The sequence below is a fragment of the Salvia splendens genome, chromosome 11, assembly GCF_004379255.2.
Source record: "Salvia splendens isolate huo1 chromosome 11, SspV2, whole genome shotgun sequence".
NCBI classification, from domain to species: Eukaryota; Viridiplantae; Streptophyta; class Magnoliopsida; order Lamiales; family Lamiaceae; genus Salvia; species Salvia splendens.
This window is the reverse complement of record NC_056042.1, coordinates 26,864,687-26,879,583: the sequence shown is the minus strand read 5'-3', so window position 1 is coordinate 26,879,583 and position 14,897 is coordinate 26,864,687.

Below are 14,897 nucleotides of genomic sequence, written 5' to 3'. Positions count from 1 at the left end.
TCGTTCCTTAATGTCATGAAGGAATTCCCACGTAGCATCTTCGGGGAAAGAATTCGGAATCAACACCTTTGTAGCCGGTTGATTCCCCCGCTTGACCAAACGCCGATCCAGGATCTGAACGAGCTCCATGAACGTAGAGTTACCCGTAGTAGGGAGGGTGTCGTGGAGTAGGGAGAGCGGCCCCACCTTCTTCTTCAATTGAGAAACATGGAAAACCGAGTGAATCTTAGCATCAGCCGAGAGAGCAAGTTTATAAGCCACTGCTCCAAACTTATCCACCACCTTGAAAGGGCCGAAGAACCTTGGACTGAGCTTGTGAAACTGCCTATCACGAAGAGTGTTTTGGCGATAAGGCTGCAGCTTTAAGTAAACCCAATCCCCAATATCAAAACGACAGTCAGAACGGTGCTTATCATGTTGTTGTTTCATGCGACGTTGAGCGCGACCAAGATGAAACTTAAGAACCTCCATCATAGCTTCCTGAGCTAGGAGGCTCTCATTAACATCATGCACTAATGAGTCCCCACGAAAATAAGGAATGTGAAGTGGAGGGGGATAACCGTACAAAGCCTCGAATGGAGTTGTCTCAATAGCCGCGTGGAATGAAGTATTGTACCAGAATTCCGCAAGACTGAGCCATTTACTCCAATTGGCAAGTTGATCTCCACACATGCAACGAAGATAAGTCTCCAAGCATCTGTTTACCACCTCAGTTTGGCCATCCGATTGAGGATGGTAAGCAGTCGACATATGCAACCCCACACCTTAGAGTTTAAAAAAGTCAGACCAAAATTGGCTGAGAAATACCTTATCCCTATCACTTATAAGTATAGTAGGAAGCCCATGAAGCTTGAAAACATGATCTAGGAATGCCTGAGCCACAGTTACAGCCGAATAGGGGTGAGTGAGACACATAAAGTGAGCATATTTTATTAATCTATCCACAACAACCAAAATGGTTGATTTCCCATGTGATAAAGGAAGTCCCTCAATAAAATCAAGGCCGACTTGAGACCAAGCAGCCTCAGGAATAGGTAATGGCTGGAGCAAGCCAGGAGAAGCACTATTATCATACTTAAAGCGCTGGCAAGTATCACACTCACGGATGAAGTCCCTGAGCTGTTTCTCCATATTTGCCCAGTAGAAAAGAGAAGATAATCTCTTGTAAGTAGCTAGTACACCAGAATGGCCACCTGAACTAGAATTATGGAACAATTGAATGATTTTTAAATGCAGAGTAGCATCATTTCCCACCACCAATCTTCCCTTCCTCCGCAACTGACCTCCCGACCAAGAATATTTGGAAACTGTTGCAGGGTTCTGCTGTAGCTCAGTGATCGCTAGTTTTAATGAAGGATCAGATTCCCATGTAGCTTGAATTAAGGGGTAGAGATCAGCAGAAACAGTAGTAATAGCCATACAAAACACCTCCGATGAATGCACTCTAGAAAGTGCATCACCAACAACATTCTCCACACCCTTCTTATAGGTGATCTCAAAATCAAAAGCCATCAACTTTGACAGCCAATTAAGTTGTCCCGAGGTTGTGAGCTTCTGTTTCATTAAGTGACCCAAGGTTTTGTGATCAGTTCGTACCTCAAAAGGCTTAGTGCTCAAATAATGGCTCCAGTACGTAACTACAAAGACAATAGCAAGGAGTTCTTTATCATAGACAGATAAACCTCCGTTTTTAAGAGAGAGGGCCTTGCTAATAAAAGTAATGGGTTGGCTATTTTGCATTAACACAACTCCAATACCGTAGCTTGATGCATTAGTTTCTACAACAAAAGGCAAGGAGAAATCAGGCAAGGCAAGCACTGGTGGAGAAACCATGGCCTGTTCCAGTTCTAGAAAAGCCTTATCAGCTTCCTCATTCCAATGAAAAGCATCTTTACGAAGGAGATCTGAGAGGTTTGCAAATAATCCCATAATTCCTTATGAATTTTCTGTAGTACCTAGTGAGGCCAAGGAAACCTCTCAGCTTGGAGACATCAGATGGAGTAGGCCAGTTCTGCATAGCTTGCACCTTTTTAGGGTCAGTAGAGACTCCATTCTCAGAGATAATATGGCCAAGATACTCAATCTGATTTCTAGCAAATTCACATTTGCTAGCTTTAGCAAACAGAGAATGCTCTTGTAGTTTCTGGAAGACCTACTTAAGATGTCCTAGGTGAGCTTCCATATCCCTACTATACACTAATATATCATCAAAAAAGACCAGCGCAAAATTCCTTAAGAATGGCCTAAACACATCATTCATCAAACTCTGAAATGTGGCAGGGGCATTTGTAAGGCCAAAGGGCATTACAACAAACTCATAGTGGCCATCATGAGTTCTAAATGCTGTTTTAGAGATGTCTTGCACCTCCATTCTGATTTGATGGTAGCCACTCAAATCAATTTTGGAAAAAACAGTAGCCCCTCTGAGTTCTTCCAGAAGTTCATCAATGAGAGGAATAGGGTACTTATCCTTAATAGTGAGTTTATTTAACCTCTTGTAGTCAACACACATTCTCCATGTTCCATCCTGCTGTTGGGGTTTTGGAGCCCCTTGCACAGCAGAAAACTTGTACAAACAAATAAATCAGACGTAGGATCTATTTGACCGATTATGGAATTAATCTATTCACATGTTAACACAGAATTGCATGCTAGAACGCAAATAATTCATGCTCATAGAATATAAATCCTAAACATGAATTCTACGGTTTAGAGTTACCGATTTGATTCTCCAAAGAATCGTCAATTGCTCGCGCCTTCTCCACGATGATCTTCAATACTAGACCACGGATCTTCTGACTGGAGTCCCGAACTATATTCCGACATCAGGGTGGGCTGATCTTATCGAAACACTAGGACTCGAATAAAGAAGACAGAACTTTCTCACGGAGTTGGAGCTGAAGATCTCACGGAGGAGAAATTCTTAAAAAAAATCGTCCCTCTCTCATAATTTAGAGTGGGCGAAATTTTCATCCATATTTTTGAATTATAATTCTGTCTCTTTTATTCTCCTATTTATATTAAGTTCATATTGGGCCCAGTCAGGGATCTATGGAAGGTTTTGGATATGGGCTCCCCCAATTAGCTTTTTACTCCCTCCGTCCCCTAATAGGAGTCGCTCTTTGACCGGGCATGAGTTTTAAGAAATGTAGAGAAAAGTTGGTTGAAAAAGTTAGTGGAATGTGGGACCCACATTTTTATATGGGTTTTATAATAAAATGTGAGTGTAGTGAGTTAGTGGAATGTGTGGCCTACTACCATTTATGGTAAAAATGAAGAGTGACTCTTAATGGGGGACGACCCAAAATGGAAATTAGCGACTCTTATTCGGGGACGGAGGGAGTACTAATTAAATTGAACCCACAATTTAATACAAGCTTATATTGGAATATTACGAGCAACCACTACAGACGTAATATTGACCTCCCCATCCAAATCCGAAATTACAAGTAATCCGGGTTTCCATTTTGTTTATTATTATTTATTTCTCGCGCTTAAGATAGAAATGTCCATTAATTAATTAAAGTCTGCTATGGACTTAATTAATTAACATCTTATTAATTCCAAGAGTGGACTTAGCAAGAAACACTTATTTATTATTCATGGAATAATTAAATTCCAACTGGCCAGTTTCCGAATAATAAAACCTTGTTCAAGCTCCTCTTGAGGACATTATCAAACGAGACTCACCTCGCGCACGATTCAACATAATAGCAATCCTAGCACCGCTAGATGATGATCACCACTACCCAATATACCTGGATCGTTGGGTGACGAAAAACCCGCACCTTTGGTAAGTTAAAGTAGTAGATACTCAATATTGTATGCTCAATGCTAACGTACATTGATTAAGAAATAGATATTTATCAAGACCTCGTCTTTCAGTAGATAGCATAAAGACACGTCTTGCTGTTAGATCCATTCAGTGCTATACCACACCAACGTCATCTTATTTCAATAAGGTTTAGAAATAATCGGACTGACATTGTAACCTTTCACGATAGGTAGCCAAAGCCTATCTAGGTTGTGAAATTCTTCTTTTTCTTTTGCAAAGCATTGCATAGAACCGACTGTAGTTACCTTAAAGTGGACGACGCCCACAACCAGTCTACTAAGCAAAAGACTTAGGCTTTGTTTACTTCTTATGCATTTAAATGTTTATAAAACATCTTATAAACGCACAAGCAAACACAATGTGATAATATACTGATTCTATTCGTGCGAAATGCTCGAATAATACTGAATCGGGTCAAAAGTGGATTGTAGAGTTTTTCCGTACACAAGCAAGATTCTATTCGTGCGAACTCGCTCGAAACATGCTTTTCAGTATACTAAACCTAACAATCTCCCACTTATACTCAAAACATGCTTTCGAGTATACCCACTGCCAAAAACTCTCCCACTTATACACAAAGTAGGTATTGGAGCTAGATATATCGAACTATCATTCATTTCACATCATGTTTGAAACATGTTGCCACAAAGGCATTTTTTCTGTGAAAAATCTGCTTGGTTGTTCTCTGATAATATCTTTTGCGTCACTATGTCTTTGCTGCGTACTTGATCTTTAATTAATTTTATCTCTCTATGTGATTGCTTAGCTTATGATCTCGTGTTCCTCTTGAGTTAGCCTTTGCTAGAATATAAATACTCATTGGCATACTCAAACTTACGATCAAAGCTACTAGGAGTATACTCCTAAGGTAAACACATATAACGAGGATGACTTACTCGATCACTGATTAGTCATAAGACTTAGTCAGTGTAACCCCAAGGACATTGCATGAATGATTGGCAAACTAGAATATAACGATTAGTCTTTTTCAAGTACTATGGTATATTCATTACCTCAATCAAAGTCCTTTGCCATGGTTAATATGATATATACTTGCTATGCAAAAGCACAACTAATATCAAACTTAGTACACATCATAGCATACATGAGACATCTATCTGCAGAACTAGTCTCATAATTCTTGTTCTCACTAAGCGTCAAACGACACTTGACTAGAGACAAGACAATTCCATCTTGAAAGGTAGAAACCTTTGTATGGAAATTCTAATGCTAAAATGTTCCAAGCTATGTGTAGATATAGGATTCCTAAGAGAATCTCAACATTCTTTCTAGCAATCTTAAAGACTTTAGATGCTTAGAATGTAATTAGTTTCTCTATAATCCTTTATCTTAAACTGGGTAGACAACCAGTTTCCTACGCTAGATGTCAATCTTAGTTGTTTGCAACTTTTGTAGATTTCATCATCGTAGAGTACCAATAATACCATATTTAATGCACTTTCAACTTCCTTGTGCTTACTACACACTTAAAGAGCACATGTCAAGTTCCAAACATTTGACAATCTCGACAAAACACTTATCTCTGATTTAGATGCTTGCCTAAGACCACAAAGGTCTTCATAAGCTTCTAATCATGTGTTTCTTGCCCTCTATTACATACCTATTAGGATGTTCCATGTAGATGATTTCTTCAAGACTTCTATTAATAGAAAGCTGTCTTGACAATCATGATACATACATTCTAATTATGTAAGTGCTGATAGACAATAGGATCGAACAAATCTTGGCACAACGACAGCGAGAAGATGATATTTCTCTTTGGGCATAGCCCATTGTCATTGTCTTGCCATTTGAGATCCATTTTTACATTTGCAAATATACTAGCTCCCACTGACTGACACAGCCTGTAGGTAGTGTTGCAAGTCTTGTAAAACATGTTGTCTATCTAAGATTATAGTTTGGAATCTATCACCTTTTCAAGGATGAATATCCAAATGAACCAATTATACATTGTAGTTGAAGGGATTATGTTCAAGTCAATCTAAGACTGCATCTTACGACACTCTTGGACCCATGAACTTGTTATGTTCCTTAGGAACACTCCCACTACAACATGGTTCTTACAATCTTAAGTGTTGAAGTTGATTTCATTAGTGCAAAAGTTTCTAACGGTATGATTCCTTGGTAATATGGAAAAGCCGATATCTCTCTTTTTATCTTGAGAATTATCACATTGTTAGGCTTGTAGTTCATCTCATGATCTTCATACAAGAATTGTATCTTTGAAGATTACAGAACTCATAATCTTACATCATTTTGGACAACCTTAAACATACCTCAGTACTCAACTCCAATTACTTGGATACCTTTTCCAACATGCGTTGGAACAACATTACACCTTGAGATGTGCTAGACTAAAGTCGCTCTAGTCCACAACTCGTGTTTTGTAGAAGGTACTGATGCTGATAGTTTCTTTAAGGTGTATCTCGTTATATCTAACGTTTATCCCATCAATGATAAGATTTTCATGAGTACAACTCATCACTTAATCAAACTTGTCTTAGAAAGACTTCGATTCCTTCTTACATTACTATCCCATTCTTTAGAAGAATGCTTGGATTCGTCAAAGGAGATTAGACTCCCACTACTGATCATAATCCATTCGTCTTCTTATGGTGCAAACCATTAAGACTTGCTTGTCTTTCTATGTCGCACTTCTATAAGTATCCTGAATCAAATGACCCTAACTCATAGTGCATCAGACAGACATTTTCGACTTTCAAGCTATTTAACAAATTGTTAAAATCTTGATAGTCTAGATCAGTTTGAACAATAACTAAGTATTTTCTTGGCCTTAAAACTAAGAGCCATAAATACTTTATCATTCATTGTTTAAGAAGTTGATGTGTTGTTTAATACTCAATCTCGTTGCATCTATATTGTTTCAATACTATGATGCCTTAAACATCAACCATAAAACAATAATTGAGCATAAACAGCTCCCACTGCAACAAAGAGCCTAACTGGATCAAGATCTCTTACTTAGAAGTGCATTTTCAAGTAAGTCATTGTCCTTCTTGTAAAGAGGTCAATCTAACTTACAAAGCATCTTCACTCGCTTTAAACAAACTTTGATGACAATTCAGGCTCTCCCATTTCCATATCTAGTCTTTTGTTCAAATGAACTAGGACATAGGAAAAATATAGCCTATACGAATTCGTCATCTATCATGTTACTTTCCTCCAACAGTAATATAATGACTAATATTCTGAAGGTTTTCTACTTTTCGGTTAAACCTTCTTTTAGTCATTTCTTATTACTCAAGGCGATGACTTGAGTCAGAAACTATTTGAGTAATCAAAAGATTCCTCAAAATATTCTATCCATCTAGGATATTCCAATCGAATAATCTTGACAGATTCTATTCATATCCATCTTTCATCGTCACTAACCAAGACTTGTCATGCTACTTAAAAGGAAATAGCTTGACCTTAATCCTTAAAGAACTCGTCAAGTACATGCAAAATGCATTCTCGAAGAATCTTCGTGGAATTACGTCGAGGAAATAGAGGACATGAATCATTGAGTATAAACTCCAAGTTTTAGCGATGAGAATCTTATCCATTTACATTTCCAGTCTACATAATTTTGGCATTCGAGTTTATTTCTTTAAAGATCGCAGACAAAATATGAATGACATAATGAACATTTGGCATATAAACTTATTATCACATACTTATGCTCAACACATAATCGCAAATAACCACAAAACAATTATGTATCTTGCAACTGTAAAATTAAAATTTTGTACCCTCCAGAGGAAGTCAATACGCATTAAAATTTTACAATTTTCCTGGTCACAACACCGACGAATAGTCCAGAGACCGCAGCACGGCATGGCCGCCAAATGTTGCCTAAGCAAGACCACCGAATTTAGCATTACAGAGTCTCATTTCTACAACACACTCCCATAACAATGCTGAATCGGGTCAAAAGTGGATTGTAGAGTTTTTCCGTACACAAGCAAGATTCTATTCGTGCGAACTCGCTCGAAACATGCTTTTCAGTATACTAAACCTAACACTTGCTTCTTCACTAGCACCACTGGGGAAGAAAATGGGCTTGAGCTCGGTTGAATAAAGCCTTGTTGTAATAGATCAGAGACTTGTTTCTCAATGATATTCTTCTGTAAGGCAGAATGCCTATAAGGCCTTGAATTTACTGGAGTAGCATCAGGAACAAGAGTGATTTTGTGGTTATGTGATCTCATAGGAGGCAGGGCAGTTGGTTCAGCAAAATAGAGTTCTGCTCATCCAAGAACATCCGGATAGGATGAGAAATTTGCTGCTTCTCCTCACTAGTTTCTTGTACAACAAATATCTCATAATGGCCTTCATCATTCATTTGAATACAACATAACTGAATTCCCTTACTATGGGCAAGAATCTTATTCATTTCTCTCTCTGATACAACATGTACAACCTGCTCATTGTGACCTCCTCTCAGCAAGTGCCTCCTGCCATTTAAATCCTTGGTTAAGTTTTTAAAATTCCATTGGATATTACCTAATGTCTCCAGCCACTGAATTCCCAACACCATATCACAACTTCCCAAAGGCAGAAGAAGCACATCAGTTACAAAGGTTGTTCCCCGGAGTGACCACTTCAACCCTTTACACATAGACTTACATTCCAACCGGTTTCCATCAGCTACATCCACAAATGCCGGATTCACTCCACTGAGCAATAGTCCCAACTTCTTGGCCACTTGTAGATCAAGGAAATTTTGAGTGCTCCCTGAGTCAATGAGTATGTGGAGTGCCTTCCTTCCAATCCTTCCAGTAACTCTCATAGTTCTAAAGCCCCTTGAAGAAGAGCCATTAATAGCATGTATTGAGATCAGAGGATTCTCTTCCTCACCTATTTCCTCATTAACTGGATCATAGTCAATTTCAACAGCATGTACCCCCTCATCTATTTCCAGTAAATAGAGTTGTTTCCTAGCACAACGGTGGCCTCTCTCAAACTTCTCATTACAACCATAGCAAACTCCTCTAGCTCGCTTATCAGCCATTTCTTCATCAGTTAGCAAATGTTTGGATTTAAATGCAAGTGTTATAGGAGTAGGGAGCAGTGGTGCAGAGTTGTGTGAGGACCTAGCATCAGTAGTAGTGAATCGTCTGGTATTTTAAGGAAGTCCATCCCTCACCGGATTAGACATATCCTGTAATCTAGCTAAGGCATAAGCATGCACAAGAGTTTGGGGCATAAACATTCTCACAGCCTTTTGAACGAAAGGTTTCCAGCCATTAATGAAGTGGCTAATCGCATATGATTCAGAAAGAGAAACATGACCTAACAACAATTCAAATCGGTCATGATAGTCAGCGAATGAACCTGTTTGTTTCAGCGCAAGGAGCTCGGTCATAGGATCACCAAGCAATTGATCTCCAAATCTGCCTTCAAGCGCCTGCAGAAATGATGGCCATGGAGTAGACATTGCTCGATCTTGATATTTGGACCAGTTTTGGAACCATTGCAGAGCACGACCTCAAAGTTGATCACCGCTAATCGGACCTTTGATTCCTCCGGCGTCAGATCTACGGTGAAGAAGTGATCGCAGCGTAGGATCCAACCAGCTAAGTCATCGCCGGAGAAGATAGGGAAGCCTACCTTCGATTGCCGTGTAGCGAAGTATTGCTGACGCGGCTGAGGACCACCGACGAATTGGCCGGTAGGAGCACCACCAGCGAAATGCCCAGCGGGGACTCCGTTAGCCGCCGACGCGAAACGAGTCAGGATCTCGTTCTGTTGAAGTTGAAGAGCGAGGAGTCCTTCACGAAGTTCCTTCATGGCTAGATCGCGCGCACCGTCGGAGTTGTCGTGGAGCATATCAAGCTCCTCACGCTTCCGATCGAATTCCGCCACTTTCGTAGAGAAGTCAGCCATGGCGGCCGAGAGCATCTCCTCCAAACGACGCATGTCGCCGGAGCGAGTCTCCACCATCACAGGAGCTGGATCGGTTAAGCTGATACCACTTGGTGCAGAATTTGGGTCACCGGAGATAGGAACTGTAACCGGAATCGCACCTACACGAATAGAACTACTCAACGGAGAAGACAGAGTGGAGGAAGAGGAACTTTGCATTAATTCATAAGTATTGTTTACAACTAAAATGGAAACAGCTTATATAGCTGCATTTACAACTAACTAACTCCAATCATAGATCTCAATCTAACAAAGTCTATGCTATGTGTTGATATCCATCTCACAACATGCTCCTCTCGAGTGCATGAACCCATGTACACGCTTATTTCATTTAACACCTCAGCATTTATTTCTCTAGTTTATTTCATGCACCACAATCAAGCCCGATAAGGTTGTTAGGGCATCCACAATGGGGTGCCCTATAGGGCGCCCTATGCTCCGCCACATCAGCATTTCGTCCTCCTACCCTTTCACCTGCAGTGGGATGCCCTGTAGGCCGCCCTAAGCATTTTATTTATTTTAATATTTAAAACACTACAAAAATTGGGAAAAAAACTTCATTTCATTAAAATTCAAACATTACACTACGAAATAAAAAAAAAAAGGAAAACGCGTTGCATCGTCCGTGGTATTGTCCTCGTGAGCCGCAGTGGGGCGGACGATACCGCGGACGATGCGTGTTTCGACGCCATCGTCCGCGGACTATGTATAGGGCGCGGACGATGCATCGGGCATCGTCCGCATGGCTACAGTGGCGGACGATGCTCCTGAGCTTGAGCCTCCCTGTTGTGGCTCGGATTTAAATGAGCATGTAGGCAAATATGTCTGCGAACATGTTGTTTGACAGTTTTATCGTGAGCTCAAATAGTAGTTACCAGAAATATGCGAACTCATGCTTGGGTTAGAGATAAACAAATAATTATATAACTGAACTTGAACCAAGCTCGAGCTCACTATAAATTTCTTGAGGCGAGCCCGAGCTTGCTAATTTTCGGGTATGTTTGTGAACTAGCCCTAATGATGTGTGTTTCATTCGAGTCATTTTTGTATTTCATGATGGAGTTTAGAGTTGTTAATTTCCCATTATATTATTTTGAGTTAATTTACTCGTTTGGAAAAATAAATCTCATTGCGAATTTGTTTCTTGCTTTTTTTCTCCAACCTTGTTTATTCTTTTTTGTCAGTACGAGTTTTGGTAACTTTCCCAAAAAAAATTAGGAGATATTTTGAAAAAACTATTTATAGTAGGGCTTACAAAAATATAGACATATCAGTAGGACTAACCAAAACACCTCATGCCACATCATTAGGACTAACCACATTCTGCCACGTTATTAGGATTAACCACAACACAATAATAGCTTAGCACTAGAACTAGCCGACGCCCTAGCTAATAAAATAAATTCACAAATACGATTAATTCATTTTAATTGTTGGTGTTTATCAAATATTAAAAAATGAAATGCATTGAGTTGTATATATAGAGTATAAAAAAATTATAAAAAAATAAAAAAATCGGCTAGCCGATCGGCTAACAGCGTTAGGTCGCGGATGAGCCCTCGTTCTACTTCGGGACGTCCGTCGCGTTGGCATAACACAATAGTGGACGTCCCCACACCCTAATCGCTAGTCCTACCTTTAGTCCGCTATTGCGGATGCTCTGAATCGAATAAAACCTATAGTCCCATCACTTTTTTCTTAATTCATCATTTAATTTATTAAGTTCAAATTTCATATATTTTTTAATATATATAAAAATCTTAAAACTATCAAAATTTCGAAATCTACACTTAGGAGTGATTATTGGCACTGTTACTTTCATTTTCGTGAGGTCATAATTTGGAAAGAAATTGAAGAAATTATTAAATGAATGTAAAAAATGGTGGGGAAATGGGAATAAAATTTAAACAAGATTTGAGAGAAAAGGGATGAAAAATAAATAAGAGTGGTAAAATTCTTGATTATAAAAATCACATCCGAACACTTTTTCTGAAAAAATTCTGAATAAGAGTGTTACACATTCTAACCAAGTCAAATAAGACAAAAAGCGGACGAAATTATAGTATTTGAAAAAGATTGGATACAGAACCATGACTCTTTTTTTTTTAATTAGAGGGAGAGTTTCATAATTTTATTTCTTTATTATTAAAGACGCTATCATATTAGGGTATGAGTTGGTGATATTTAGTTTATACTAATATCTCGTTGGGGTAATAATATAATATAAATTTTAAATATTATGCAAACTTCAAACTATGATTTCAACCGTTAGAAAATATCAACATATGACAAAATAACAACAAATAGAACCGTACCTTTTTTCTTGAACCGGAACCGCCATATTTTAAACCGCGGGCCGGTTCCGATTCCAAATTTTACGAACCAAAACCGTGTCAGAACTGTCGGTTCCGGTTCCAAACCGGGACCGTGACTTTTTTCTTGAACCGGAACTGTCATATTTTGAAACGCGTGCCGATTCCAGTTCTAAATTTTACAAACCGAAACCGTGCCGGAGCCGCCAGTTCCAGACGGTTCCAAACCGGAACCGTGAAAAATCATCGGAAAACCGTGAAATCTAGCAGGAACCGGAAAAAACCACCGGAAACCGGCGGTTCGGAACCGTGAAAAACCGTAAAAAAACCGCTGGAAAATCGACGGTTCCGAACCGAAACCGTAACCGTCGGTTTTGGAACCGGAACCGTGAAACACCCTCGCGGTTCGGTTCCGGTTTGACAATTTCCGAAATCGAAACCGACGGTTCTGAACCGTAACCGCCGGTTCAGAAACCGTGGGCATCTCTAGCAACAAAAAATGTCAACACAGTGTCAACACAACATCAGCCGTTGACATTGTGTTAATATTTTTTTATTTCTATTATTTGGCCATTCGTTGACATTTTCTAACTGTCCAGATCATATTTTGAAATTTATATAATATTTAGAGTTTGCATTAGATTGATATCTTATTGTATATATAAATCAAGAAAAGAAATAAAATTGTGATATTCATGCTATAATCTTAATCAAATCTCCTAATTTTTGCATATACTATCTTCTTAAATACTTTCTATAACTACTACTCATATTCCAACAAAAATTCACGATATCATGTCTAAATATTTTTTAAAAAAATTCATATACTTTATTATTTCGTCTTATTAAATATTCCTCTAAGTATATTACAAATTAAATATATTTTGTGTTATTTGATGCATTTTGATAATGCGTAATACCTTTTGCATAAGTAAATAAAAAGTAGAGTATTCTATATAAAAATGTGAATTTTCAAACACGACTAAATTTTATAAGGAAGAGTTGAATTATAGAAATGGAGTTGGGAAATTACAACGACTCTATTAAAACGAATGTTAATTAAACAAGTACTGCTAATAGTGGTAAAAACAGAAGAAAAAGAAAATAAAGCAATTGAACATTAGACCATCCACAATAGGCGCCCAGCGACCGCCCAGCCGAGCGCCGGCGCTGGGCGGTTCGCTGGGCGGTCTATTGCAGCCGCCCAGCGGCTGAGTGGAGAGAGAAACCGCGCAGCCCTGGGCGGTTATGTGGCGCTGGGCGGTCGGCTGGGCGGTCCGTTCGGCGCTATTGCAGCGCCCGGATCGCCCAGCGCACCGCCTAGCGCGAAAAAATAATTTTTTTTTCGAAACACTATATATACGCGCTTTGTTCGTCATTTTCATTCGCACAACTTGTTTTAACGAGTACTCTCTCTATCTTAATTTCTGTTCAAGATCAACAACGCAAAATGAGTAATGCTGGTGGTAGTAGTGGTGGTAGCGGAGGGGATGCTGAGGAGTACGAACGTCGAATGGCCGAGGCGTTGGACGCCTATATGACCAACGCGATAAACCAATGGATGGAAAGGGCCTTGCAGCCGGCGATACCTCGACCTCCCCCAGTGGTCCACCGCCGCAGTGTGATTGATCGGGATCACGTAGCTGCACATCAGCGCCTATACGAAGACTACTTCGCACATGAGCCTCGGTTCAACGCCAACCTTTTCAGGCGTCGTTTTAGGATGACCAGGAACCTGTTTATGCGTATTGTCAACGCTTTGGAGTCTCGATATCTGTATTTCCGCTTCAGACACGATGCGTCTGGCAGACCCGGCCACACACCTATTCAAAAGTGCACTGCGGCAATCCGGCAGTTGGCCTACGGAGGCGCGGCAGACATGTGGGACGAGTATCTCCACATCGGTGAGACGACTGCCTTGCAATGTCTGAAGAATTTCTGTCTGGGAGTGATAGAAGTATTCGGTGATCAGTATCTGCGAAAGCCTACCCCCGAAGACTGCCAAGATCTGTTGCGGATGCACGGGAGTCAGCATGGGTTCCCGGGTATGTTAGGCAGCATAGATTGTATGCATTGGGACTGGAAGAACTGTCCCGCAGCCTGGAAGGGGTTCTACACGTCCGGCTACAAGGGAAAGAATCCCACGATGATCCTGGAGGCCGTAGCTGATTACCGGCTTTGGATTTGGCACGCGTATTTTGGGATAGCTGGTTCGAACAACGACCTCAACGTCCTCAACTCGTCGCCACTTTTCAACGAGCAGTGTCAGGGCGTCGGTCCGGCCATCAGTTTTGTCGCCAACGGCAACCAACATGATATGGGCTACTACTTGGCGGATGGGATATACCATAGGTGGCCCGTCTTTGTGAAGACGATCCGATGCCCAGGAGATGCGAAGAAGGCCTACTTTGCGGCACGGCAGGAGTCGGCGCGCAAGGACGTGGAGCGCGCATTTGGTGTGCTCCAGTCTCGATGGGCGGCAATTAAGGGTCCAACGCGTTTGTGGGATGTCCAATGCATTGCTGATATCATGTACGCATGTATTATCATGCACAACATGATTGTCGAAGATGAAGGTGGCGAACTGACCAATTGGGTCAACGACGATAATGAAGCCGGTCCAAGCCACGGCGTGGCCGCCCCCAACGTACGGAGTGGGGTACCTCACGATGAAGCCGGCCTCTTACAAGCACACGCCGACATGCGCCAAACGGCGGCTCATATTCGACTCCAAAAGGATTTAATTGAAGAGTTATGGGCACGGAGGATTGACCGCCATTAGTTTTTTTTAATTATGTAAT